Genomic DNA, 27,954 nt, shown 5'->3' with positions numbered 1-27,954 from the left:
ACATAAAAAAGTGTCCTGACTCTTCCACGCTTTATAATTGCAATGAATGGTATTAAAGATTTCGAAGCCCAAAATAAGAGAATATGGTAGTCTCGTGAGAACCAAGTTTTGTTTACAGTCTCCTCTTGACTTATTGAAATCATCAGACATTTTTGTTTTCAAATCCTTATTTTGTACTTCTAATTCGTGACCAGTGTTTTGTTTTGTTCACTCCTCTGTGCTTCTTTTTTATTTTATTTGTATTATTATTCTTACATAAACGCATCACTTTGGATGCACTTTTTTTGGCTATCAAAATCTTATTCACCATTCACTGCCATTTTTAAGCTTTCAAGAGCAAGAACATTTATTGATACAGTTTAATTGTATTTTTAGTACAATCCGATCATATTTGTCTGACAGAAGAAAGTCATACACACCTAGGAGGGCTTGAGTGTGAGTAAATCATGAGGTAATTTTAATTTTTGGGTGAACTATCCCTTTAATACGTCCTCTCCTATATCTGACTCCTGATATCCTACCTTATACAGCATGTAGGATGGCCAGCTGCCATTGCCTGTTCAGAAATGAGAAAATGAAATGGATTTAAAGCTATGGATGGTGACAGGATACAGCCTTGGGTCCGATGGGCATCTCTCCTGGAGGTAATGGTGGGCTGTCATGTTCATCTCCTCACAGCGCTGCCTGCCTCTCTTCATTATCTACCCATTCGCTGTTGTCCTCAAACAAGCGTTTTTGTGGTTCATTCCTTCTCCTCAATATGAAATCCCACTCTTGTTTGAAACTTTATTATTTCAGTTTCTTTTTGACTAATGACTATGGTCTCCATGCAAACCTGCTGCATCACGAAATACACCCTTTAGTCAAAAGCGTATGAGACGTTTGAAATATTGGAAAATAAGTTGCATAATAGCTCTTTGGAATTCTTCATTCTTGGTCAGTCACAGTATTCTGTAGTGTAATGACCATTAAAATGTGTTTGGCCTTTGCTCCCTGTCTTGGTTCATTTTGCTATAATGACCGTCTGACTGTTTGTTATCCCTTACATAGAGATTCTAGTGAAGATCGGGCAGTAAAGCCTCGAAACTAGGTGGCAACTGAGAGATATTAAAACATATCATTTTGAGAATAGACAGTTCTGTCATAACTTTAAAACTTTAATGGCTATTCTCAGTGTGTCGTCTGTTAGCACCAATATACCTTTGTTAAATCCCAAGCTGGCAAGATTGCATTTTACTCCTTAAAAACTGCTCTCCTAGGAGAATGATGAATTGACATTCAGCAGACTTTAAAAATAGCTGCATATTTCATACTCTGTTTTTCTGAGACTTTTAAAGAGGTTTTACATTAAATGAGAAGCTGGTGTGATAATGAAAGTGTTTTCGAGGCACAGGATGAGTTCTGTTTGCTGATGGCATAACTGCATTTCGTGAAATAAGAATGCATACTTCATTTAGATAAAACTCGGGAAACATCTTAACGATCAAAGAAAAGTCTACCATTTAAGGGGAAAAGATGGAAAAATAAAAATCTCTGAATATTTTTTTGCTTATTGCATTTGCTTTGATTGGTGGTTTTCCATACAAACCTCCCATGCTTTCACTATTTTAGAATGAGTTTTAAATCTGTTTATATTTTTGTTCAATGTCAATTAAGCATTTAGTTAGATAAATTAGGCACAATAGGATGTAAATTATAAAGACCCATAATTTAACGCAAAACCACAGCACAACTAGAGAGAGAGAGACAGAGAGAGAGAGAGCAAGTGGTAGCATTTCTTAAATACCCCTTTGGTCTTTGAAAACATTAAGATATTTTCCAATAAGTTATATCTCAATTATGATTGGTTGATTGGAATATTGTTCCTTGTTGATCAAGGAACCTGTTGTACTTGGTGAAATCACGCTCGCCATATATATTAGTGTTGTCCACTCTATGGGAAGCAATGAAACAACCTTGTGCTCAGATGTCTTAGTTGGAAACAGAACCATAGAAGTTAGCTAAAGAGAATGAAAAAAGTGGTTTGATTGTGTTTGTGTGTGTGTGTGTGTACTTGTTTTTCTATTCTGGTGGGGACTTAAACCTGAATACACACAGACTCATGGGGACTCGTGTCACGGTGGGGACCTAAATTGAGGTCCCCACGGGTAAGCAAGCTGATAAATTACACAGAATGAAGTTTCTTGAAAATCTAAAAATGCAGAAAGTTTCCTGTGAGGGTTAGGTTTAGGGGTAGGGTTGGTGTAGGGTGATAGAAAATACGGTCTGTACAGTATAAAAACCATTACGCCTGTGGAGAGTCCCCACAAGGATAGCTGACCAGACAAGTGTGTGTGTGTGTGTGTGTGTGCGCGTGTGTGTGTGAGTGCGTGCGTGTGTGTGTGAGTGCGTGCGTGCGTGTGTGTGTGTGTGTGTGTGGATGTAGAGATGAAAAGCAGATAAACTCTCCTGTGATGCTTTGCTCCAAATTGCATTCACTCATCTACCAGAGTGTGTTGATAACCTTATTTGTTTCTTAGGGTGTTTACACATCATGTGAGCATTTCAAGCAATCTTACACTGATTTAACACAACAAGCATATTAGCCTTTTGTAGTTTTATTGTCTACTTACCTAAACATTAACAGCAATGAAGTATTTAACTTGTAGTTGATCTAAAAGCTGATTTATTTTATTTAGTAATTATTTAGTTATGCCTAATTTTTACTGTAAGATCATCTTAAGAGTGTGATTTGCAACACTATCATGAGAGCCCGCCAATTTCTAATCATTAAAAACAGAAAGAAAAATACATAATGGTAAAAAATAATAATAATTAAATAAATATATATTTATTTATTCATGTATGTATGCCTATGTGAAAAAGATTGGCTGTTTTCTTCCTATAGAAAACCTGTATGAATGCTTTTAGTATTGGTCAAATGAATGAGAAGAAAAAAATAGATTAGTTAATTTTATCAAAGGTTTTGCATTCCAGTGACACAGTACGCTACTTGGCAGTTTGAACACTGCAATTGAAAAATTGCATTAACATGAGTAATTACGCATTAAATAGAGCTGAGCCAGTGTGAAAGGTGAACCAAAGCTTTCTGTTTTTAGACTCCTGTCTGTCTGACAGATACCACACATTACTCTCTCCACCATCAGCAGAACTGAGGTCAGAGCGTTAATTATTTCTAAAAACACACACACAAAACCCAGACTCGAGAGCCAGCATACAGAACATGCTTGCTTCATGTTCAGCCCATTACAGAGCTTCATAATTGAATATGTCCATGCTCACACATCTTTATCAATGTGAGATAGTAAGAAGTAGACTAGAATGTACATTTCCTGAAGAAAATGTGAGTGGTGCTTGCAGTGGCAAAACTCGGCATCCTGTAGCCACCCATGAAGCCTGTGTGATGTTGTGGAGCCGTGATATAAGTTCTTTATATTGCTATACGGTTGCTAGGGTGCTCTATATGGTTGCTTTCGGGAACAGGAGCCCTACTGGGCTGAACTGGGGATCGGGAGCCCTTCATGGGCTATACTCAGGAACAGGTATATGTTTATATATTAAATTTATAAACATCTGTGATGGTGATTTCACTTTACATTTTCTGAAAAAAGAGATTGCAGTAAGCTACTGTATCAGAGGTTAATTTCCCTGAATCCTCCCATGACAAACTTTGAAGTTAACTTTCCCCCTAGTAAGTGATGACCCTGTCATGAGCGATAAAATCCGGCTGTAACAGACACACAATACGTTTATATATTTCTCATCTGAGATCTCTCCATTCAACACAAATAAATGCACAAATAAAAAATGCAACCAAACACACTACAGTTACTGATATACAACCTGCCATTTGATATGCTCAACAAGTCATGCATTACTGTTTGATGTTGATGTTTGATACAGTGATGATGTTACCCCTGATGTACCCGAGTAATGAATATCGCTGACTATGAATAATATGACCTGTATTTCCCAGTGTCCCAGAACGCCTTAGATCTCAGAGTCAAGTAAGTGGTTTACTCTCCACCTCATTTATTATAGACTATTTCCAGCACACTATTGGGGCATATTTGGCTTTAATAAACTCCTGGAACATAGTTGTCATCATGCCATGGGGCAGGTGAATAATGAACGATATCACTCTTGGTAGTGAGCTTTTGCTGATATCTGGTCTCAGTGTCTATTCAGCACCACTTCATTCATCTCAGCACGCAGAAACAACAAACTGGTAAATAATGCAAGTCCTGGAGGGGGAATTTCATTTCTTTCTTTATTTATTTTTTCTGTCAAACACTACAAGACAAACAGGTTTTGTCAAGCCATTGGGCTTCAGGCTCTGTTGCAACCAACAAAAGCATGTTTGACACAAGCAACATGCACACACGCTGATCCATGTTACAGTTCATGAAGACTAAATGACAAAAGGAGAACATGTTTGAATAATTACAACCAGATCCAAATATGCGATTTCTTTAATGTGGTTTTCTGTACACTATAGTCATAACATTGCTGTGGTACTGTTTACGTTAGAAGTATTAAGAGGATAGTTTATATGGTCTATTAATTTATTTGAATTTAAAAGAATGAACGTGAGTAATGTGAGGAGTAATTACTGTGATTATTATGATAAATGATCTTAACAAAAGAAATCAATCTCTCTGCGTGTGAGAAATGATAAACGTCTTTTACTGAAAGGCATCTTATCTCTAAACATTTAGCATCATGCAGTGTTCAACTGTGCACTGTTCCTGGCGGTCTAGGGTTCAAGGCTGACAGAATCAATTAATGTGAGATTCAGAGGGTTCATCGACTTCCCCCTCACTCCTGCTGCTGATTTATTATTGAGCTTTCCCCCCTCACACCTTCCATCCCCCATCATACTCACCAAGCACACAAATAGTAAAGGGCAGAAGTTCTGCTAGTTTTCATTATTTTCCCCTTCCTCCCCTTGATGAATCACTGTGTGTGTGTGTGTGTGTGTGTGTGTGTGGATATTGTGCTTTGGCAGCTGTACAGGTCACACTAGAATTGACTTTTCCACAGATCTAAAAGGCTATCAAATGTATTTTTTTTTCTTCTAAAGTGAAAAGCCACACAAATGGAAATACTGAAGAGTATATGAACTGTGTTGTAAGATGGATAAATGCAAAATTTCACATTAATATCCTTAACTCGCCAATGGAAAAAATTGTATTGAATGAATAAGTGTTTAACGTATCCAATAACTATCATTTTTAAAGGTGCACCACAGGTTTACAGTGTTTATTCACAGTAGGATATATATTTATCCTGAGAATCAAATCGTAACATTAGAATTGTTTCTAATGACTGGAGCAATTGCTTCTGAAAATTCAGCTTTTCTATCATAGGAATACATTACATTTTTAAATATATTAAATTAGAAAACAGTTCTTTTTAATTAGTAATATTACTTAACAGTATTACTGCATTTTTGATCATCTAAATGCAGTATTGGAAATCATAAGAGACTTCTTTGAAAATATTTTTTTAAAAGTAGTGTATAATATATAGGTAATATTTTAAATAATATAGGGTAATAGTGTAAAGCAACTCCTGCGGAGGGAGCCCTCACCTAGGTTCTCAGCTCCCTCTGAGTCAGTGTGTTCCTACTTTGCGAAGTATTGCAAGTTTACCTGCTGTCACAATCATCGGCTGGAGTGCCCATGAACTCCAGTAGAGGGCACTCCACTCTGGACTCTTGCATTTGGTGTCCATTTCCATTCCCAACTCCATTTCCCATAATCCCGTTTTAGGACTAATCACCATCAGGTGTTCCCCATTACCACTCCCCTATATACTTGCTGAGTCCCAATTCGCCTACTTATACTACGACCTAAAAGTATGTACTTTTTTTGTGAGGAAAAGTAGCAAAAGAGTGTGTAGCAAAATAGTATGCACGTTCTGGGACATACTTCGATGACGTCATGCAACGTGAACAACAACGTGGTTGCCTAGTTACGCACACCACAACTGTTAACGTTTCATGTCCAATAAAATTGTATTTACTATTCCCATCTTTTTTTCTCATCGTTTTTTTTTTTCCACAATACATTTTACAATGTGTTCTTCTACCAAGTTTCTTTTTCCTGTGAAAAGGGCATCATTGGCAATGCGCCAGTTAATGAGACGCGCAGTATCTTCATCGGAACCTACAAGATAAACACGGTACTTTTTTAGCACAACATAAACCCAATAATATTATGAGACAATAAAATATAACTTCAATTAGGGTTAAACATTTGAATTCTTACACTTAAAAGCTGAGGGCGCATCTCCGCTGCTGCATCCGGCTGCCATGTTTACATCACTGCAAAGCCATCGCAAAGCTCCTCCCTCCCGCACGCAATGGGTTGTGGGCAATATTAGCACTTAGAGTGTGCATTGTTCTGCACTTCGAATTCTAACCGGAAATAGTAGACAATCCGGGTATCTTTGGAATACTCTTTTCAACATACTACGATTTGGGACGTACTAATTTTAGTTTCGCATACTATTTAGGACGGATAGTATGCGAATTGGGACTCAGCAACTGTGTTTGGACTCGCAATGATTGTGAATTCTTGTTTAGCCCGGTCTAGCATTTTAGAGTGGCTTTCTAGTGTTTGTCCTTTCCGTATCTTATATCTCTTTACACACTTAATGCTGTTGTTGGATTACTGCCTGTTTGACCACTCTTCAATATACTACTGCATATGGTCCGACCGTCTCTGACTCCATGTTACACCTGCCTTACCAAGCGTTTTCCCATTGATTATTCTGCCTGTTTGTGTATGATTATGCCTGTTTTCATGTTCTTGCTTCTTGGATTACTCCATTGGATTTACTGCATGATTCGACTGATGTTTGTGTTTGACCTATTCGCCTGCCTACCCGTCTCTGCCTTTTGGATTCCCCTTGTGCATGTTGAAAGATCAGACTGCCATTAGGGTACTGAATCTCTGTCTGGTTTAACGACTCTGTCTGTAAGATCTTTCCTTAATAAACTTCTGCAAATGGATTCTAATACTACCTCCTCATTACAGAATACTTTGCCGCAACTGAATCCAGCTGAAATTACAAACATGCAAGCAGCGTTCGCTTATCAAAGTGAAGTATTAAAGGGGTACAAAGATCAATTGGGTTAACTTCAAGTGGTCAATGAGCACTTGACGAACTACATCCAGTCTCTCCCATCAACCATGCCTAGAGAGATGAGTTTTGCACTACCTGATAAGTTTGATGGTTCTGCTGACTGATGTAGAGGCTTTTTTCGATAGGTAAAAATGTATTCCGATGACCAAGAAGAGAAGTTCAATTCTGATGATAAGAAATGTGCCATCGCGAGGTCACTGTTGTGTGGAAAGGCGATCGAATGGGCTGCAGCCGTTTGGGACACAGACATGCGATTTAGATGATCAGTTGACTACTTCAACAATTGCAAGAAGTGTTTGAATATCCCACAGGGGGGCAAGGATGTATCAAACCAGCTTCTGCAAATGTCCAAAAGTAACAGAAAAGCTGCTGACTACGCCATTTTGTTTAGTACGTTTGCTGCTCAGAGTGGATGGAATGATGTTTCTCTCAAAGTTGTTTTCCAGAAAAGCCTAAATGTTGACTTACAGGCATAATTGGTATGTAAAGGAGAAAGTTTATCGTTTACTGACTTTGTCACGCTCATGATCAAGATCGACAAAGCCAAGGTAAAGGTAGTGACAGAATGGCCACAACCATCTTCCATTAAAGAACTTCAAAGATTTCTGGGGTTTGCAAATTTATACAGGTGATTTATTAGAAACTACAACATGGTTGCATCACCTCTTACATCGCTTCTCAAGGGCAAGCCATCAAAATTCAAATGGAGTGAGGAGGCCACTCAAGCATCCAACACTTCATAGGTTAAGCCCCAATCCTCAAAAACCCTGACCCCAATCTGCCATTCATTGTGGAAGTAGATGCCTCTGACTCGGGAATCAGAGCCGTGCTCTCCCACTGCCATAGTCAACCTGGTAAACTGTATCCCTGTGCAATCTTTTCAAGAAAGCTAACAGCAGCTGTACAAAACTATGATGTTGGGAATAAGGAACTCCTGTCTATGAAAGCAGTCATAGAAACAATGGAGACACTGGCTCGAGGGAGCAGTCCACCTGTTCCAGGTGAATACTGACCATAAAATATTTTAATACATTAACCCTCTGAGGTCTAAGAGTATTTTTAGGGCCTGGAGAAGTTTTGTCATGCCCTGACATTTGTGCTTTTATCAGTTGCTTACACACATCTAAATGGCTAAAAGCTATCATATCACTATAATCAGCACAAAATGGGCCATAATAATATGCGAGCAGCATTTATGTACATGATTGAGTAGTTAGTGAAAAATTAAAAATGTTAAATCACTTGAATAAGGTCATAAAACACATAAATAACATTGGTTCCTGGGTCTTTTGAGAACTGGAGCTTGTAGCCTAGAATTTTATTTTCTAAATGATGGGAAAATCATCTTGTTTACTCCCTCACAGAAAACAAAATATTGATTTAAATTTTTTAAGACACTTTTTGTTTTTCTAGGCGTCAGCTATCATGAATATCAATGGGATTTACACCTGAGAAGACAAAGGCCCACATAATGAGCTGCATAATGAGCCTTTCAGTCACCTGTGTGACTGAGAGGGAAGAGTTCCAAGAAAGAATGTCCCACAACATAATTTAATATTCACTTGCGAGTGCAGATAAACAATTTATTAGGAACAATCAAAGCTGACTTTCAAAGCTGATTTTTTTGCATCATTACTCCAGTCACACAATCCTTCAAAAATCCTTTTAACAATCAGGGGCCCATTCTTCATATGTCGCTTATTACATCCAAGATCAAATGACACATCCAAGATGATATCATCGCGTTAATCAAGATCTGGCTAATAAGGTTCCTCGAACGCACCTGTTGTTGATGATTAGTATGGCTGGACTAAGTTATATGAGATAATTGTGCATTCATGGTTTGGTTTAAAAGGGGTTATGTATCAATACTCGAAACTATGATCAGCAGTGGAGCAATTGGCTGGCGGCAAGACGGCAACGTAATGACATCATATAAACAAACAAAACTACATAAATGTTATAATAGGTAAAATAAATGTGCACTGTTTTTATTTTATTAGATTTTTTTTACATGATTCCCAATTATTTAGAATCACTGTTTATAATAGCTGTGCAGTCTTTACATTTTTATTTCAATGTAGCAATTATCTATTCATTTTATGTTATATTTGGACAGATTTGTTACGTGACAGCATTAATAAAAGTTTCTTAAGGGTCAAGATCATGTTATTTGCATCTCCTGCACTCCATCAAGCCACTCTTAAAATAGCCGTCATCACTTAAATTAATGCATGACTCGATTATCTGTATAGCATGTGTGTAAGACTCTAATACCATTATGAAGTAATAATTTTATGACAAATATTTCAGTGAGTAAAACTGGCTGTGAATATAGTAGGCTGTTACGGACTACACAGCATATTTATATTATTTTTAAATACATTTTTAAATGATTATTATTTTAAATTACTGTCCCTGATCAGAAGGATATGCTTGTAATAAAGTAGCGGTGGTGGCGGACATATTTTAAGTATAAGTTCTGGTTGAAAGAATGCGATCTAATCCTGTTTACATGAAATAAGCCTGCTCCCGAGCATGTTTTAGCTTACGGACCTGTTGCTATGACAGCAGCTCCAGGATGAGCTTCGAAGAACCAAATGATCCAAGATCATGCCAAATCGTCAACATTAAAATCCAGCTAACTGAGTCAGCGAGGTATGAAGAACGGCCCCTGACTTTCAAAAAAAAAAAATAAAAAAAAAAATATATTATTATTATTATTAATGTTGAAAAGAGCTGAGAATATTTATCAGTTTTTTTTTTGGGGGGGGGGGGGGGGGGGGATAAATTGAAAGAACAGCATTGTTTGTTACATTTGTTGCATTTACATTTATTTGTTACATTTATATTATTTACATCATGCTTTTGAATGGTATAGTAGTGTATATTTTTATTGAAACTTCATAATATTTCACTTAATTATACATTTAGTCAGGAATTATAGTTCGGAAAATGTCTAACTAGCAAAATGCTTACACGTTATGTGAAAACTAGTACAAGTATATAAATAAATAACTTACTCATGTTACTCATGTTTATGATCCTGCTGAATAAAGCACTTCATTCTTTTTTTCCTCAGGAAATCCAAATCTCAAATCCTGAGGTAATCCACATCACATCTTTTTGGGGTGAATTGTGTCTTATTCCTCTCATCGCGAAGCAAACAGTAAAATACAAAATACATATTCAAGCCGTTCGCTTCAGTGGAAAATTATAATATGAATAGGGCGTTCAGCGCGGGGGCGTGGTCGCATTAGAAAATAATGAAGGGAGAAGTGAAAAATGGACATCGCGTTGTTTTCATATGGATTACTTTATCAAAGAATATTTGTTTTCGGGAGCACTTGTTTAGTTTAAAAGTAGACATGTCAAGCTTCTATAGATACAGTATTTCTCCCATGTCTCTTCATTGAGTATTCACTGACTTACAGTTCATTTTAATGACATGTTTGTAAATGAAGATCACCACAGACAAAGGCTGCAGACAGCACACCTTGTTTGTTATCTTTATTTTATAAATGTACAAAGGTTTTTGGTATTATTTCTGTATACAAAAAAGTAGACCCTTTATTTTACAAATGTATTGCTCTTATCTGTACGATCAAAACTGAACGTGTAATTTAAGTTATTTTCGTAGGGGTTATCAGGGGAAAATACCTCATAACGCGTATATGCGTTTACCGACTCCAAAGGGTTAAAGGTGCAAAATGACTCAACCCACACCAAGCTCACTGGTGCCTCTTCTTCACTTGATTCCAATTCACAGTGACCTATCGTCCAGAGAGTAAAAACAGTAAGGCAGATGCTCTCTCTAGGCAGTATGATCTTCCCGTCGACAATCATACCCAGGAATGCATTATTTCCATGCATTATATACAACAAGAACAGCTCCAAGAACCATCCCCTGCCAACTGCCCACCTAACACACATTATGTTCCACAAAGTCTACGACACAGGTTAATTCAATGGGTCCACACATCTGTCTGCTCTGGTTTCACCGCAATCCTAGTTATCATAGATTGATTCTCAAAGTCATCCCGTGTGATCCCATTGAACGGACTCCCCACAGCCATGGAAACCACACAGGGAATATTCCACCATGTATTCAGGAACTATGGCATACCAGAAGATATTGTCAGTGACAGAGGCAACCAGTTCATGTCACAAGTCTGGAGAGCATTCTGTGGGACAGCGCACTTGTCCACCTTCACCGAGCTGTAAGAGTACAATAACTCCAGGCCAACAAGCAACATCAGCAACACCCTCCCTACCAACCAGGGCAGTGGGTCTGGCTCTCTACACAGGACCTCAAGTTGCGGCTACAAAGCAGAAAGCTCAGCCCAAAGTATGTTGGTTCTTTCAAGATTCTACGAAGAGTAAATGAGGTCACTTACCAGTTAGAGCTTCCTGCTAACTACCGTATCTCTCCATCTTCCCATGTTTCGCTGCTTAAACCGTTCCACCGGTTGCTGACCCAAATCATGAGACTCAAGAACTGCCACCGCCGCTGGATGTTGATGGAGCGCCAGCCTACAAGATCAATGAATTACTGGACTCAAGAAGGAGAAGTGGTCAGCTCCAATATTTGGTGGACTGGGAGGGCTATGGACCTGAAGAGAGTTCATGTGTAGCATTCTGAATCCTTCTCCCATTAAGGACTTTCATCGAGCCAGACCCAATGGACCAGCGCCACGACCATGGGGACGTCCACGTCGAGTTCCAGGAGGCACTCATAGGGAGGGAGATTCTGTAACATCACGACAGCAGAAGGAGCCCTCACCTGAGTACTGACTGTTCACCGATCCCTTTTTTACATTTTTACAAATTCGATTGATGTATTGCTCTTATCTGTACGATCAAAACTGAACGTGTAATTTAAGTTATTTTCGGGGGTTATCAGGGGAAAATACCTCATAACGCGTATATGCGTTTACCGACTCCAAAGGGTTAAAGGTGCAAAATGACTCAACCCACACCAAGCTCACTGGTCCCTCTTCTTCACTTGATTCCAATTCACAGTGACCTATCGTCCAGAGAGTAAAAACAGTAAGGCAGATGCTCTCTCTAGGCAGTTTGATCTTCCCGTCGACAATCATACCCAGGAATGCATTATTTCCCCCGTCTGTAATCATTGCCCCAATTACCTGAGATATCATGTAGGAGATACAACAAGAACAGCTCCAAGAACCATCCCCTGCCAACTGCCCACCTAACACACATTATGTTCCACAAAGTCTACGACACAGGTTAATTCAATGGGTCCACACATCTGTCTGCTCTGGTTTCACCACAATCCTAGTTATCATAGATTGATTCTCAAAGTCATCCCGTGTGATCCCATTGAACAGACTCCCCACAGCCATGGAAACCACACAGGGAATATTCCACGATGTCTTCTGGAACTATGGCATACCAGAAGATATTGTCAGTGACAGAGGCAACCAGTTCATGTCACAAGTGTGGAGAGCATTCTGTGGGACAGTGCACATGTCCACCTTCAACGAGCTGTAAGTGTACAATAACTCCAGGCCAACAAGCAACATCAGCAACACCCTCCCTACCAACCAGGGCAGTGGGTCTGGCTCTCTACACAGGACCTCAAGTTGCGGCTACAAAGCAGAAAGCTCAGCCCAAAGAGTGTTGGTTCTTTCAAGATTCTACGAAGAGTAAATGAGGTCACTTACCAGTTAGAGCTTCCTGCTAACTACCGTATCTCTCCATCTTCCCATGTTTCGCTGCTTAAACCGTTCCACCGGTTGCTGACCCAAATCATGAGACTCAAGAACTGCCACCGCTGCTGGATGTTGATGGAGCGCCAGCCTACAAGATTAATGAATTACTGGACTCAAGAAGGAGAAGGGGTCAGCTCCAATATTTGGTGGACTGGGAGGGCTATGGACCTGAAGAGAGTTCATGGGTAGCATTCTGAATCCTTCTCCCATTGAGGACTTTCATCGAGCCAGACCCGATGGACCAGCGCCACGACCATGGGGACGTCCATGTCGAGTTCCAGGAGGCACTCATAGGGAGGGAGATTCTGTAACATCACAACAGCAGAAGGAGCCCTCACCTGAGTACTGACTGTTCACCGATCCCTCTGCTTCTACAATCATTTCCTATTTGGGATTATTTAACACGAGTCAGCGTGTTCCTACTTTGCAAAGTATTGCCAGTTTACCTGCCTTACCAAGCATTTTCCCATTGATTATTCTGATTACTTCTTTGTGTATGATTCTGCCTGTTTTCACGTTCTTGCTTCTTGGATTGCCCCATTGGATTTACTCCCTGATTGGACTGATGTTTGTTTTTGACTTATTCGACTGCCTACTCGTCTCTGCCTTTTGGATTCACCTTGTGCATGTTGAAAGATTGGACTGCCATTACGGTACTGACTCTCTGTCTGGTTTAACGACTCTGTCTGTAAAATATTTCCCTAATAAACTTCTGCAAATGGATTCTAATACTGCTTCAGCCTCCTTGTTCCAAATAGTATAGTATATAATACATAATTATGAATTAATTTATAAATGATATACTACATTTACATTTAATTAATGTATACATTTATATAAATTATATTTCTATGCAAAACTATAGAACATTTTTTAATTTGTCATTTGAATGTGACGTGTTCATAGCAAGGTGTTTTTCATAAGTAATGCCCCAATAAATAATTTGTTTTCCATATATAAATTGACTCAATAATGAGCAGCCTAAATGGGCTAAATGTAATACAGCAGAAAATCACACATATGGATCATCAGGAACTGCAGGATTATTAGTCAGTCCAATGTGAAATAGCCTTAGAGTAGATACAGGCGATTGCTTCTGTCATCAAAAGGCTTATTGAGCTATAAAAGATCTTATTGCTCCCTCACACGAAACCTGAACAGTTGCATAACAAACCACTTACAGAAGCAATGAGATGGTAAATTTTTTAATCAGTATTGGAATGAACTACTGCCATCTCAGCCTTTTTTTTTTTTTTACTGCTCTCTCTCTCTGTTTCACGTAAAGCAGACTCGACAAAAGACCGGCTGACAGCATGCAAACACAGTGGTTTCGTTCAGAAATGATTAGATGAGACAATGTTCATGGCAGTGTTCTTTGGATTACAGTTACAGACAGCTATCAGTTATAACAGAAAAACATCCAACTCAAAAAAAAAAAAAAAAAATCTCTGTTTTTGGCCTGAGAGAGCTGACAATTGTTTCTGAATTTGACCTCAGACCTTTCTATACTCTCCGTAGCCCTGTTTTTAACTCTTGCTCTCCACCTCCATTCATTCATTTTTTTTTTTTTTTTTTTTTTTGCTTCTGTATGCTTTTTACATAAATTCTTTGGATGAAAATATGTGCACTCATGTTGGGAAAAGATTTACGTAATCATAGTTTTTCAAAAGGCTTTATTTTCAGAGATTCTTGAACAGAACCTTGTTAGATATTTACATATCACAGTATTCCTTCATTAAAAAAAGTAATTGAATCACACGTTGTTGGAACAATAAAATGTGAGTACTGTTATGCCATGTTGTAAGGGCTTTTATGATCTTTAAGATCTATGATCTTAGTGATTATCATATCATGAACATTTGTCATTTTGTTTGATTAAATACCATACCAGACTAATGAAAAATGGTTTCATGCAATATGCAACTTTATGTACTTTATTGGCATTGATGGTTCCATTTATTAACCTTTAATATCTATCAAAATTCTCAATTGCACATAAGGGTCTTTATAGTGAAAAAAAGATTGTTTAGATATTTAAAATGTACTTCTCATTAAGACAAAAAAATTGTTTAGACGAAGATTTGTAGATATGTAGATGAGATATGCTCATTTCTTGACCAACTGAGTTCCTATACTTTCTTAGAGTGTAATGAAATGACCAGTGTGTGATATTTTAAGCAGTCACTCAATCAGACACCCACACAGGGCTGAAGTCTCGCCGGAAGCTAACACTTAGAGAATACTTGAATCCCCACGCTAAAGCCAGTGGAGTTTTTTTTTCTCTGCCCACTCGCATCAACATTGCTTGACGACCTTCTTTCCCTCTCTTTCTCAGTCCTGTTCAGTGTGTAATTATGACTGTAAGTACATATTAGTGTGCCTGTGTTGCACTGATGTGAGAGTTTGATGTATGTGTTTGTGAGTGTGAGCTTGAACTTGGGAACTGTCCTCTGACTCAGTCTCACACAGAAGGGGAAGGAATAATTACAGGGTAACTGCATCCTGGCATCATGGGGAGGGAAAAAGCTCAGCTCAACATGTGCAGGTGTAAACGAGACCAAAGAGAAATAACACGTCTCTTACAGATTAATGCATGCCAACTTATTTATTCTGTGAGGACATTGTACATAGCAAAAGACTAGAGTTCAGCTGTTTCTGTTCTCAGTTAAAGTTCTTTGAGGAGATCCTTATTTATTTAGACTGATGTAGTCTTGTGTTCAAAGATCTGGGCTGGAAACTGAATGGTTGTAGGTTCAAACCCTCAATGGACTGATGCATAAAGTAAATAAAGTGACGTGACATTCAGCCATTCAGCCAAGTATGGTGACCCATACTCACAATTTGTGCTCTGCATTTAACCCATCCGAAGTGCGCACACAATCAGAGCAGTGAACACACACACACACTGTGAGCACACACCCGGAGCAGTGGGTAGCCATTTACGCTGCGGTGCCCGGGGAGCAGTTGGGGGTTCAATGCCTTGCTCAAGGGCACCTAAGTCGTGGTATTGAAGGTGGAGAGAGAACTGTACATGCACTCCCCCCACCCACAATTCCTGCCAGCCCGAGACTCAAACTCACAACCCTTCGATTGCGAGTCTGACTCTCTAACCATTAGGCCACGACTTCCCCTCAAATGGTCCCATTCACAGAGAATGAAACATGGGCAGTGAAATTAGGAAAATACACAAGGTCTTTTTTTTTTTTTTTTTTTTTTTTTAAAGTTGAACCCAGTAGCGTAGCCAGAAAAGAGAATATGGGTGTGCATATGAAAATCTGGGTGTGCCACGTTTATTGTCAGATAGTATTTTTGTCGCACTGCTTCCGTCCAACCATACTCCTAGTGGTAATTTGCAGGTTGTGTCAAAATGTAGTTAATTGTTAAATTAAATAATTTTCTTCCAAATACGATAATTTTGAACTTCTGGTACGATACTTGGACATTTCCAATCTGGCAACACTGTCTGTTGATGTTGTGCCTGGGGAGGGAGAAACATCCTCCTCAGGTGTAACGTTAAGGCCTTGTGTCTGGCTGTCCATCAAGCCGAGTTCTTTTGCTAAAAAAAAATTAAGAAAGGAACTCTGTGACATATTGCTAGCTAGCAATGTGCAATCAAAAATTATCTGTTTATGTCTTAGATTGCTGGGGTCACAGTCAGCTGCTGTTTGCTGATTGGTTGGCAGTCCAAATGTCGGCAGATATATTTTACATTACATTTATTCATTTACCAGACGCTTTTATACAAAGCGACTTACAGATGAAGACAGTGGAAGCAATCAAAAAAAACAAAAAAAGCAATGATAGGCTATATAAGTACTATAACAAGTCTTAGATAGGTTAACACAGTACATGTAGCATGGGCTTTTAAATAATATAATAAATAAAAAGAAAACAGATATAATAAAAAAAAAAAGAATTGAGCAAGCCAGTTAAAGGTCTTTACACATACACACATATATATAATTGCATAATAAATGAAAAGAAAAAAATTAATACAAAAAGATTAGAAAGGTAGTTAGATTATTTTTAGGTGTGCCAACTGCCACTGTGGGTGGCACAGGCACACCCTGGCACACCCGTGGCTACGCCACTGGTTGAACCACTTTAAAATTAAGCGCTACATTTTAAGAACTCCTGTGACTTGTCTGGTGCCAAGGTGCTGCAAAAGATGCGGGATTTGAGCACAGTGGTCAGAGATGTCCATCTATTGTGTTTAAATAGAAAAAGATTGGGGAAAAGTCTGTTTTCATTCAGTCAGCAGTTGGTTGGACAGTTGGCAGAAACATAAATCACCAACGTGATTAGTATTCATAGCTTTTTAATAATTTACTTTTTAAAATTGACATTATACTATACGTTTACTGATAAATGAGAGTTCCACTGATATTTTGTTCAGATCAGTCTTCAGTAAAAAAATGCACATCTGCAAATAGTATGCATTTTAATGTCAAAAAGTAAAATTAAACTGAATTGCGATTCAAAAACATTATTACAGTAGCTGTCATTTGTAACTAAAAGTGAAGTTTCTATAAGCTTGATAATAAGTTTCGAAGCCATCAAACACTTTTTTAAGCTCCTGAACTCATCCTTAGGGTTTTAATAGGAAGGACAGGGATGGATGGATAGACAGATAGATTGATAGATAGACAGATTGATAAATTAATTGATTAAATTCCTCTTCCTGTCAAATTCCACAAATTTGAAAGTCATGAATTCAAAGTTCAGTTTTGGAATAAACAGAATAGAGGGCCCATAATTACTGTCAGTGGCAGTGACAATGACAGCGTAATATACTTAGAGTGAACAAATTGTGTTTTATGTGGCAGTAGTCTGTGATGGCCTGCCACTTTTACTTTCGTTTGGTGTTTATTTATTTATTAAAGTTTAATGTTCAGATGTTCGCCGGTTCCCGCCTCCTTCTTCCGAAACTGTGTTACACTGACAATTTATCTTCAATTTCATTTTTATTATTTTTGCCTAAATGAAAACTTACATTTTGGTTTCAAAAATTCATCTTGGTAAATCGCTGTATAGAAGGGTTTACATTTCAGATTCTGTATGTCAACATACAATCCAGTGTCTCACTTATCATTACTTAAACTATGAATACAAGTGATATCACCCTGAAAATATTTACTCACTGAACAGAACATACACGTAGCATTTATTGTTTACCTTTTAACATTTTACAAAGCAATTTAACTCAACAATACTTTAAACTTATTTATTCTTCAGTCGACCTTTAATATATTCGATTACATCAGCCAGACCTCTCAAGCTGTGGACGTACAGTAGGTGATTTGCTCCTGATTTATGCAGATTGCTCCCTCTTCTTTTGAGTAGAGCACAAGGCAGAGCATTGCTCAATGTGGCAGGCAAGCAGAACTGTTCATTTTCAACACTTTATTTACTTCATTTCTCTCTGCATTGCAAAATCCATTCTGTTGGGATTCCGGGTTAGTCAAAATTTCAGGCTCAGTATAACATAATATACCTCCAAACAATAACATCACGTATAATGTTTTTCCCTATGAGATAACACACTTTTCTTACTGCTGGGTGGATCATCTGCAATGTTTCATCTTATTATACCTCTCTGCATTTTGTTGTCTATTAAACATGCAGCCCAACATCTCAGACTTTTATCCGCATTAGAGTAAGAAGGAAAAGGCCTGCCATCAATCAGATTGATCTATGTGTGCTAGCCTAGCATAGAGGCACTGTATCCTCACTGTAGGTTCTTCCCTATTAAGCATCTAGCAGTTTATATTTCTTTCTCATCTGCTGCAGAGTAAACATATCCAGATATTAGATGTTTAATTTTGCAGTGTTCTCTGTGGTTGGTATAGGCAGTTCTTTGAGTTCTTGTATAATGAAGTTTTGATTGCACCATGACACTTTAAATAATTTTTGTTTTCAGACACCTCTAAAGAAATGCATACTATGGCTTGTTTTTAACTTAAGGTTTCATTCATTGCTTTATTTTGACAGGAAGTAAAGCCATTGAAGGAATGTTGTGTGAATGAGGGAATAGATATTGCATCATAATCATGACATTATTAATGTTGACGTTTGCTGTTTGGATGTACTTTATTAAATCAAAAGGCAAAATTCTTTGTGTGGTATTTTGTTTTTCAAGTGTACAGTAACATATTAGAAAACTAAAATGACTATTGTATACATTTCAGTATACATGCATACATTTCACTCCATCATATAACCAAGTGGCTTTTCTTAGAAAGAAGCATGTTTGCAAGTAATTGATGCAGACAGTTTTGTAATGATCACAGATTTTACTATATCTTTTTCTTTCAGATTTTTTTTCCCCCTTATTCACTTTATTTCATCAAATTCCTATGTCTGTCTTTGTCACTTATATAATAACTATATCATGCTGTACTTCACCAGCTTCTCTCACATGTCACAATACCTTCTACTAAGAAACATGAAATAATGTTTCATGTGCACAGGGACTTCTTACCTAATTAGGCCTGTATCGGTCAGAGATGCACGTCTGAAGAGACTGGGATTCTCTAAGTATAGCATGCGGTGACTGTAACCTTCATGAAGAACCTGTTTCGGCTCCTATGGCTGATTCAGTTCATATATAACACCACGGCACATGTATCTGACACACCAGATGACTTTTAACACTGGAAAGGTGTCAAGAGAGACTGAATTAAATGGATGGATTGGACCTCTGAGATTACAGAACAGATTTGAGGCAAACTATGTGCTGCAGGAACTGAGGTTGACCCTGAAAACACAATGATGAACATCATAAACCCAATAAGGGCTCGGATGTGTTGTTCTCTAAACATTACTTTATTATTGTTACGACCAGGCACAAAGTCATAACATAAAGAGGACAACTGACAAGATGATTTCTAATAAAGAAATTGTAAGTTTATTTAAAATTAAACAAATAATGTCTAGGGTTCGAACACAAGATAATTATAGTAAATATCAACACAAAATCAAATCAATAAACAGTTGGAAATGAGGTTGGTAGAGTTGTGGAAATAATATGGGAACACAAATTCAAGAACCCACTCTTCAAACAAAAATCACAAAACCCAAATGAGAGAGAACTAGGCAAAATTTAGGAGCTTCTTAAATAGTTTGCCACAGGTGCAGCTGATCTACATTGGAGCAATCCCGCCCACCATAAAGGAGTCAGTCCTAGAACTCAAAAGATAAGAAAACAGGGGCAGGGATGTAACACCTCCACCCACAAGACATTAAATAATCTGGATTATTTAATACAATTAATAAACATAACCCCAAAATGAGGAAAAATGAATCTACACCAATTTAAATAGAAGAGAATAAGATACCTACTAGTAAATGGGAATTCAGCATGCACAAAGGGCCACATTTATGAAAGAATTCATATTTAGAAATCGCCCAAAGGTCACAGGTCGGAACATTACACACGAGACATTTTCCTTTCCTTTAATGTGATGAATTTGTAAAGGATATGATTGCAGAAACAAACTCCATCTCATTAAGCGCTGGTTGGTAGTACAACTACGCTGTAAAAAGACTAAAGGATTGTGATCAGTCATCACCTTAATCGGACTGCCGCTACCCAAATAAACCTCAAAATGTTGAATAGCCAAAATCAATGCCAAAGCTTCCTTCTCAATTACAGAATAGTTTCTTTGATGGATATTAAACTTTTTGGAAAAGAAACACACTGGATGTTCAACCTCTCAGTCATCGTCCTGCAAAAGAACTGCAACAGCACCCTTTTCACTGGCATCTACTGCCAGTTTAAAAGGAGTCTCGAAATTTGGGGCTGACAAGACAGGGGCATTCACTAACAATGCCTTGGCATTATCAAAGGCCTGCTGACAATTGGTCGTCCACACAAAATCTTTTTTTGGACTTAAATCAGTAAGAGGACTCACTACACTTGCAAAATTTGGACAAAAAGCCTGATAATAGCTAGTCATTCCCAAAAACCTTCTCAAATCCTTACGAGACTGAGGCACAGGAAAAAGGTCTATAGCTTCCACTTTAGCACGAATTGTTCGTACCTGACCCTGCCCCACAATTTTGCCCAAATAAGTGATGGTGGCTTTGGCAAATTCACACTTGGCCAAGTTAACAGTCAGATTAGCAGCTAACAAACGATCTAATATAGCCTTTATTTGAGTTATATGACTACTCCAATCAGAACTATACACCACAATGTCGTCCAGATATGCCCCACAATTGTTTAACCCTGATATCACTCAATTGACTAATCTCTGGAAAGTAGAAGCAGCATTTTGCATGCCAAAAGCCATAACCTGATATTCCCATAACCCATCTGGGGTCACAAATGCAGAAATCTCTTTGGCTCTGTCAGAAAGAGGAACCTGCCAGTAGCCCTTCAACAGATCTAACTTGGTCACATAACTGGCAGGCCCTACCCGGTCAATGCAATCATCAAATCTTGGTAAAGGATAAGAATCTACTTTAGTTAGAGCATTAACTTTACGGAAGTCTGTACAGAACCTCTGAGAGCCATCAGACTTGGGTACCAAAATTCATGGCGAACTCCAGGCACTTTGGCTTGGTACAGCAATTCCATACTCAGTCAAATAGGTCACCTCTTTGCTCAATAGTGCACGCTTTTCAGGACCTACCCGGTATGGATGTTGTTTCACAGGAGCAGCACCTGAAACATCAATATCATGCACCACAAAATTTGTTTGGTTAGGCACATCTGGAAACAAAGACTATAGGAACTGATCAGTTCTACAAGTGTAGACCTTTCCATTGGAGGCAAATAAGGGAGATGAGCCTCAAGATTAAAGAGAATTTGAGAGTTATTTAACCAAGTTACAGGTACTTGCACATCACCAAGTTCCTCCAGAAAAACGGGCACACACAGTAAAACAGCCAGATTATTGGTTAATCCATCAGAGTTTCTGGCTCTAACAAAGTACTCCTTCAGCATATTAATATGACACAAACGACTATGCTTACGTCTGCCTGGCGTAGAAATGACATAATCTAGATCACCAACCTTGCGTTCAATGGTGTAAGGCCCTGAAAACCGTGCCTGTAATGACGAACCATGTATAGGAAGCAAAGCCAGAACTTGATCTCCTACTGAAAAATCCAGTTTCTTAGCCTGCTTGTCATACCAGGCTTTCATCTTTTTCTGTGAGCCAGCCAAATTAGTATGAGCAATTTCACAGGCTTTACTAAGCCGATGTCGAAAATGACTAACATAGTCCAGCAGATTGGAAGAATCAGATGCCTCGGCCAGCCATTTCTCCTTTAACAATTTCAATGGACCACGGACATTATGGCCAAAAAACAATTGAGCAGGACTAAACCCCAGAGAATCCTGTACAGCCTTTCTGGCGGCAAAAAGCATGAAATGCACCCCTTCATCCCAGTCCCTCTGGAACTCAAGACAGTAAGTTCTTAACATGGCTTTCAGGGTTTGATGAAACCTCTCAAGGGCTCCCTGGGACTCTGGGTGGCAAGCACTAGAATGGCAAGATGAAATACCCAACTGATCCAGCACCTGCTCAAAAATTTTGGACATATAATTGGACCCTTGATCAGACTGAACAGATTTTGGAAGCCCGAACATTGAGAAGAACTTCAGCAAGGCCTGTACCACAGCGGGAGCTGTTATCTTCCTTAAAGGAACGGCTTCAGGGAAGCGAGTAGATGCACAAATAACTGTCAACAAATACTGGTGGCCGCGTTTGGTTTTAGGTAATGGACCAACACAATTTACTAAAACTCTACAAAAGGCTCCTCAAAAGCTGGAATAGGATGCAAAGGAGCAACAGGTATAGTTTGGTTGGATTTACCGGTTACCTGGCAAATATGGTATGTCTTACAATAAGAAACTACATGTCTTTTTAGACCAGGCCAATAGAAATTCTGCAATATACGATTATATGTCTTATTTATACCAAGATGTCCGGCCATACTACAGTCATGCGCTAGCTTGAGAACTTCTTCACGAAAAACCTGAGGTACCACGACCTGAAAAACATTGCACCAGTCATCTTGTTCCGACAAAGATCGAGGGCACCATTTTCTCATTAGCACCCCGTCCTTCTGGAAAAACCCAAATGACAACTCATTCACCTCTTGCTCCGTACTCAGTTCATCTAACAGAGAAGATAAAGAAGAGTCTTTACTCTGTTTTAAAATGAGTTGATCCCTTGTAATCAATGATTTTCTGTAAGGAATGTAAGGAATAGGCGCTTCGGTAACTTGAGGGCTAGGTATCACTTTAACTCCTGCCAAATCATTGCCCAAAATGAAGGAAACCCCTTCAATTGGCAAAGAAGGTAGCACTCCTACTACTACCTGACCAGAAACCAAGGGTGACTTCATACAAATGCGATGTAAAGGGACAATGGTACAGCCCATTTCAAACCCTCTTACCAAAACTTGAGCACCTGTATCAGTCTGGTCAGACAGAGGTAATACCTCTGTATAAGAAGTAACGATTGTGCAGCTCCCGTGTCCCTGAGAATACGCACCGGAACACCACCGTCCTGTCCAGATAAAGAGACAACTCCAGTTGTTAAAAAAGGAGTATAATCAGTGGAACCATCACTAATTTCCATGTTCTCCCCCTTCGGAGAATGGCGCTCAAAACACTCGTCACTTGACAAAAGGGGCAATTGGCATGCAGTAGTTAACCCCACTGGCTTGGTAGATTTTGCTTTCTTATTGAGAACAAAACACTCTGATATCTTATGACCTGGCTTTTTGCAATAGAAACAAATAATATTTGCCTTTACAGGAACTGCCTCAAGTTTCCTAGGAGAGGTTGAACCAGAACTAGATCCGGCCATGACCAACTTCGATTCTGATAGTAGTTTCTTTTTAGCTCACGATTTCCAAACAACCCTTTATGGGTTAGAGAAAATTCATCAGCCCTAGTGGCTGCATCACACAACTTGGAAACCTTCTGTTCATTCAAGTAACTAACTAGACCTTCTGGGAGACAATTCTTAAACTCTTCTAAAAGAACCAACTCCCTGAGCTTTTCTTTGGTCTCAACCTGCTTAGAAGCACACCACCTATCAAACATGTTCTCCTTTTCTCGAGCAAACTCTACAAACGTCTGCTTCTCACATTTAAAGTAATTTCGAAAGCGCTGACGATATGCTTCGGGCACTAACTCGTAAACATGGAGAATGGAGGTTTTAACAGTATCATAAACCGCACTCTGTTCTGAATAAACCTCTTGAGCCTTACCCGTAAGCACACATTGTGCAAAAGCACACATTTGGTGGTATATCGACCTCCAAAGTACAATAAGAATTTTATCCAGGACTTTGCAGAATTTGTGGCGGCGATTGCATTGAAATATGATCGTTTTTTAATTATTGGTGATTTTAACATTCATGTGTGCTGCGAATCAAAACCTCTGGTTAAAGATTTTCTCAGTCTAATTGATTCATTTAATCTAACGCAGTCAGTCACTGGTCTGACCCATGAAAAAGGACATACTTTGGACCTTGTGTTGTCCTATGGTTTATGTATTACTCTCAGTGAAATATGTGACACAAGTATTTCAGACCACCTGCCTGTTTTATTTACTCTGGTTGTTCCCAATTCTGAGATTTCACCCTGTGCTTCTGCGCAACCCAGTGTTCGAGCAATTAACCCTTTAACTGCTTCACAGTTTTCTAATGTTTTAAGGATTCACTGTTGTACAATCTTGATGACTGTAATCTCAGTGTAGAAGAATTCACGGCCTTATTTGACTCTACTTGTACTGAGATTTTAGACTCGCTCGCTCCGTTGAGGAAAAAACGTCCCAAAGTTCTTTCAGAACCTTGGTTAAATGACACTACCCGCTCTCTCAGACGTGCCTGCAGAGTAGCTGAGAGAAAGTGGAAAAGAGATAAACTTAAAATCTCGTTCGAAATTATGCAGAACGCATTATGTAAATATCAGAGAGCAGTTAAAGCGGCCAAAACTAAAAAAAAATTCTGACCTCGTAGCCAGTAACAGCCAGCGGCCTCAGGTTCTTTTTAATGTATTTAATTCTCTCGTTAACCCACGTGATTCAGATTGTACTGTGCCATCTTTAATGTTATGTGAAAACTTTCTGAAACACTTTGTGGACAAAATTGCTGGTCTCAGTTTTCCACCCTTTACAGTTATCAGTAACTCCCCCGGTTTTTCTTTTTGCCCAGCTCTCTTTCAGCAGTTTGAGCCGGTTACATTCTCCTATCTTTTTGACATAGTAAAACAGCTACGTCCTACGACCTGCCCCCTTGACAGTATTCCTGCACGTTTAGTTAAAGATGTCTTTGACACTGTTGGGCAAAGCATTGTATCTTTGGTCAATACATCTCTCAGCTCAGGGTGTGTACCATTTGTTTTTAAACATGCCATTGTACAACCACTACTGAAAAAGAATAACTTGGATCCTTCCAATTTGTCAAATTTTAGACCTATATCTAAACTCCCCTTTTATCGAAAGTTTTAGAGAGATTTGTTTTTAATCAACTTCAGTCATTTATTGATGAATTTAGTATATATGAAAATTTTCAGTCTGGTTTTAAGCCCCTTCACAGTACAGAAACTGCTCTTTTAAGAGTTTCTAATGATCTTCTTTTAACTGTGGACCCTGGTAACTCTGTGTAACGACTCATCAGACAGGGAATCCATTTAGCAGGCTTTATTGAAAGACTCGAGGTCGTACAGGCGGGGATCAGGACCAGCAAACACAACAGTAGAGATAATCAGAATCGTCGTCAAACACAAGCAGAGGTTCAGGGGAAACAGGCAAGATTCAGAGTCCAATAAACAATCCAAGGTCAAGAGGCAGGCAGCAAGGTTTCAAGAGACGGTAAGCAAAACAGTACTGGTAACAGGAAATCAAACACGGGAAATAACGCTTGGAAATGTCAGCCGGAGCAAAACAAGACTTCGCGTTTGGCTGATGGAGTTGTGCAGCTTATATCTCCGTGCCAATGAGCTGCACCTGTAGGTGATCAGAGTGGGGGTGCGGGGATGATGGGTAGTGTAGTGCGAATCAGTATAGGTGAGTGTGAGAGTCAGTATTCCGGAGATGGAGCCCTCTGCTGGCCAGTAGAGGGAATCACGGGGTTCGTCTCCGTGACACTCTGCTGTTTTAGTCCTTTTGGATTTTACTGCGGCCTTTGATACGGTCAATCATTCTATTCTTTTATCTAGACTTGAACACTGTGTCGGTATTAAGGGCATAGCCCTTAAATGGTTTCAGTCATATTTGACAGACAGAAGTTTTTCTGTTCACCTTGGTTAATTTTCATCATCTGCCCACCCTCTTTTTTGTGGCATCCCTCAAGGGTCAGTATTGGGCCCTATGTTGTTTTCTTTGTATATGCTGCCCTTGGGGTATATTTTTAGAAAGCACAATATCACTTTTCACTGTTATGCAGATGATGTACAGATTTATTTGCCTGTCAATACTAATAACAAAGCTTCATTTCTTTCATTACTGAATTGCCTGAAAGATTTAAAAATATGGTTGGATCAGAACTTTCTTTGTCTTAATGAAAATAAGACTGAGATTGTTGTGTTTGGTCATCCTGGGGATTTAAGTGCTTGTGAAGATGCACTTGGTAATTTAGGGTTATTTGTTCGTCCATTTACCAAGAATCTCTGTGTGATTTTTGACAGTGCTTTTAAATTTGAAAAACAGATTAGTTCTGTTGTAAAAGCCAGTTTCTTTCAACTAAGACTGTTAGCTAAAGTCAAGCCCTACCTGCCACGTAAGGAGTTTGAAAGTGTAATTCATGCTTTTATAACATCTAGACTAGACTACTGTAACTCTTTATATGTTGGTCTGGATAAGTCATCTCTTCAACGCTTACAGTTAGTCCAAAATGCAGCAGCTCGGCCTTTGACTGGGACTAAAAAGTATGAGCACATTAGCCCTGTCCTAGCTTCACTACACTGGCTTCCTGTCTGCTTCAGGATTGATTTCAAGATTTTATTGTTTGTTTTTAAGATCTTAAATGGGTTGGCGCCTGCGTATTTATCAGAGCTTTTACATGTCCATGCCCCCGTTAAAGCATTGAGGTCATCCAGTCAGGTGCTCCTCAGTGTTCCAAGAACTAGCCCTGACCGGGCTTTTTCAGTGGTGGCACCTAATTTGTGGAATAGTTTACCTGTACACATAAGAACTGCTCAGACTGTTGGAATTTTTAAGTCATTTCTTAAGACACACTTGTATTCCTTGGCTTTTATATCAAGCTGAGCTGTGACATTGGTATGTTTTTACTGTATTTGTTTTATTTGTATGTGACTCTCTAGTTTTCTTTTCTAGACATTGTTAAGCACTTTGGTCAACCATGGTTGTTTTTAAATGTGCTATATAAATAAACTGAACTGAACTGAACTAAAAGCAGCGTCCAAACCTCCTTAGGCAACTTCAGTGTAGTAGCAACTCTCTCTAAGTGGGAGAAATACTTCTCTACCTCTTTTTCAGAAAAAGGAGGAACCATCCTTATATGTTTCCCAATATCAAAAACTTGCTCTACCCTTTGAGGAATCTCGGAGGGAACAACAAAAGGTGAAACCGGCGATTGGCCCTCAGGCTTCCGACCTGCCAACTCAAACTCCATTTTCAGGTCAGGTCCATTTTCAAGGTCAAAAGCCCGCTCACGCTCTCTTTCCTGTCCCTCCAATTTCTCCCTGCAGCTCTTTCACTTTCAAAGCTAATTGGTCTTGTTCTAGACGACACCTCACTAACTCCAAATCCAACTCTTTTTCCCGTAATGCCATCTCTTTCAGCTTGACTTCACTGCCAACAATGGGAACTGGCACCTGTAATTTTCCACCAAAAATGTTCTTTTCCTCTAAAGTGCCCTTTAAACTTTTTAAGATCGACTCTTTAAGTTTCTTATCAGCACTAGTAAGCTCTATATCATAATGAGCAGCAACCAACAACAGCTGCTCTTTAGTGCACTTTTCAAGTGCTTCCTCAGAAGGCTCTTTCAAAAAAACTTCCACATTAGAAGCCATAGCTAAACTCTACACCTTCAAAACAGTAGCCACTTTAGGAGTTCCCAAAAACACCAAAGTATCCTTT

General features: G+C 38.9%; 1 protein-coding gene across 2 annotated transcripts in view; it reads left to right on the top strand.

Annotated features, from left to right (window-relative positions):
* The window catches only part of LOC127934160 (voltage-gated potassium channel subunit beta-1), a 128,614-nt gene that overhangs the window by 35,114 nt on the left and 65,546 nt on the right, over window positions 1-27,954 (top strand). The gene's annotated exons all lie outside the window — the stretch shown is intronic.

Source organism: Carassius gibelio, chromosome A18, assembly GCF_023724105.1.
Source record: "Carassius gibelio isolate Cgi1373 ecotype wild population from Czech Republic chromosome A18, carGib1.2-hapl.c, whole genome shotgun sequence".
NCBI lineage: Eukaryota > Metazoa > Chordata > Actinopteri > Cypriniformes > Cyprinidae > Carassius > Carassius gibelio.
Note: the sequence above shows the minus strand (reverse complement) of the source record. Positions and strands in the feature narration are given on the sequence as shown.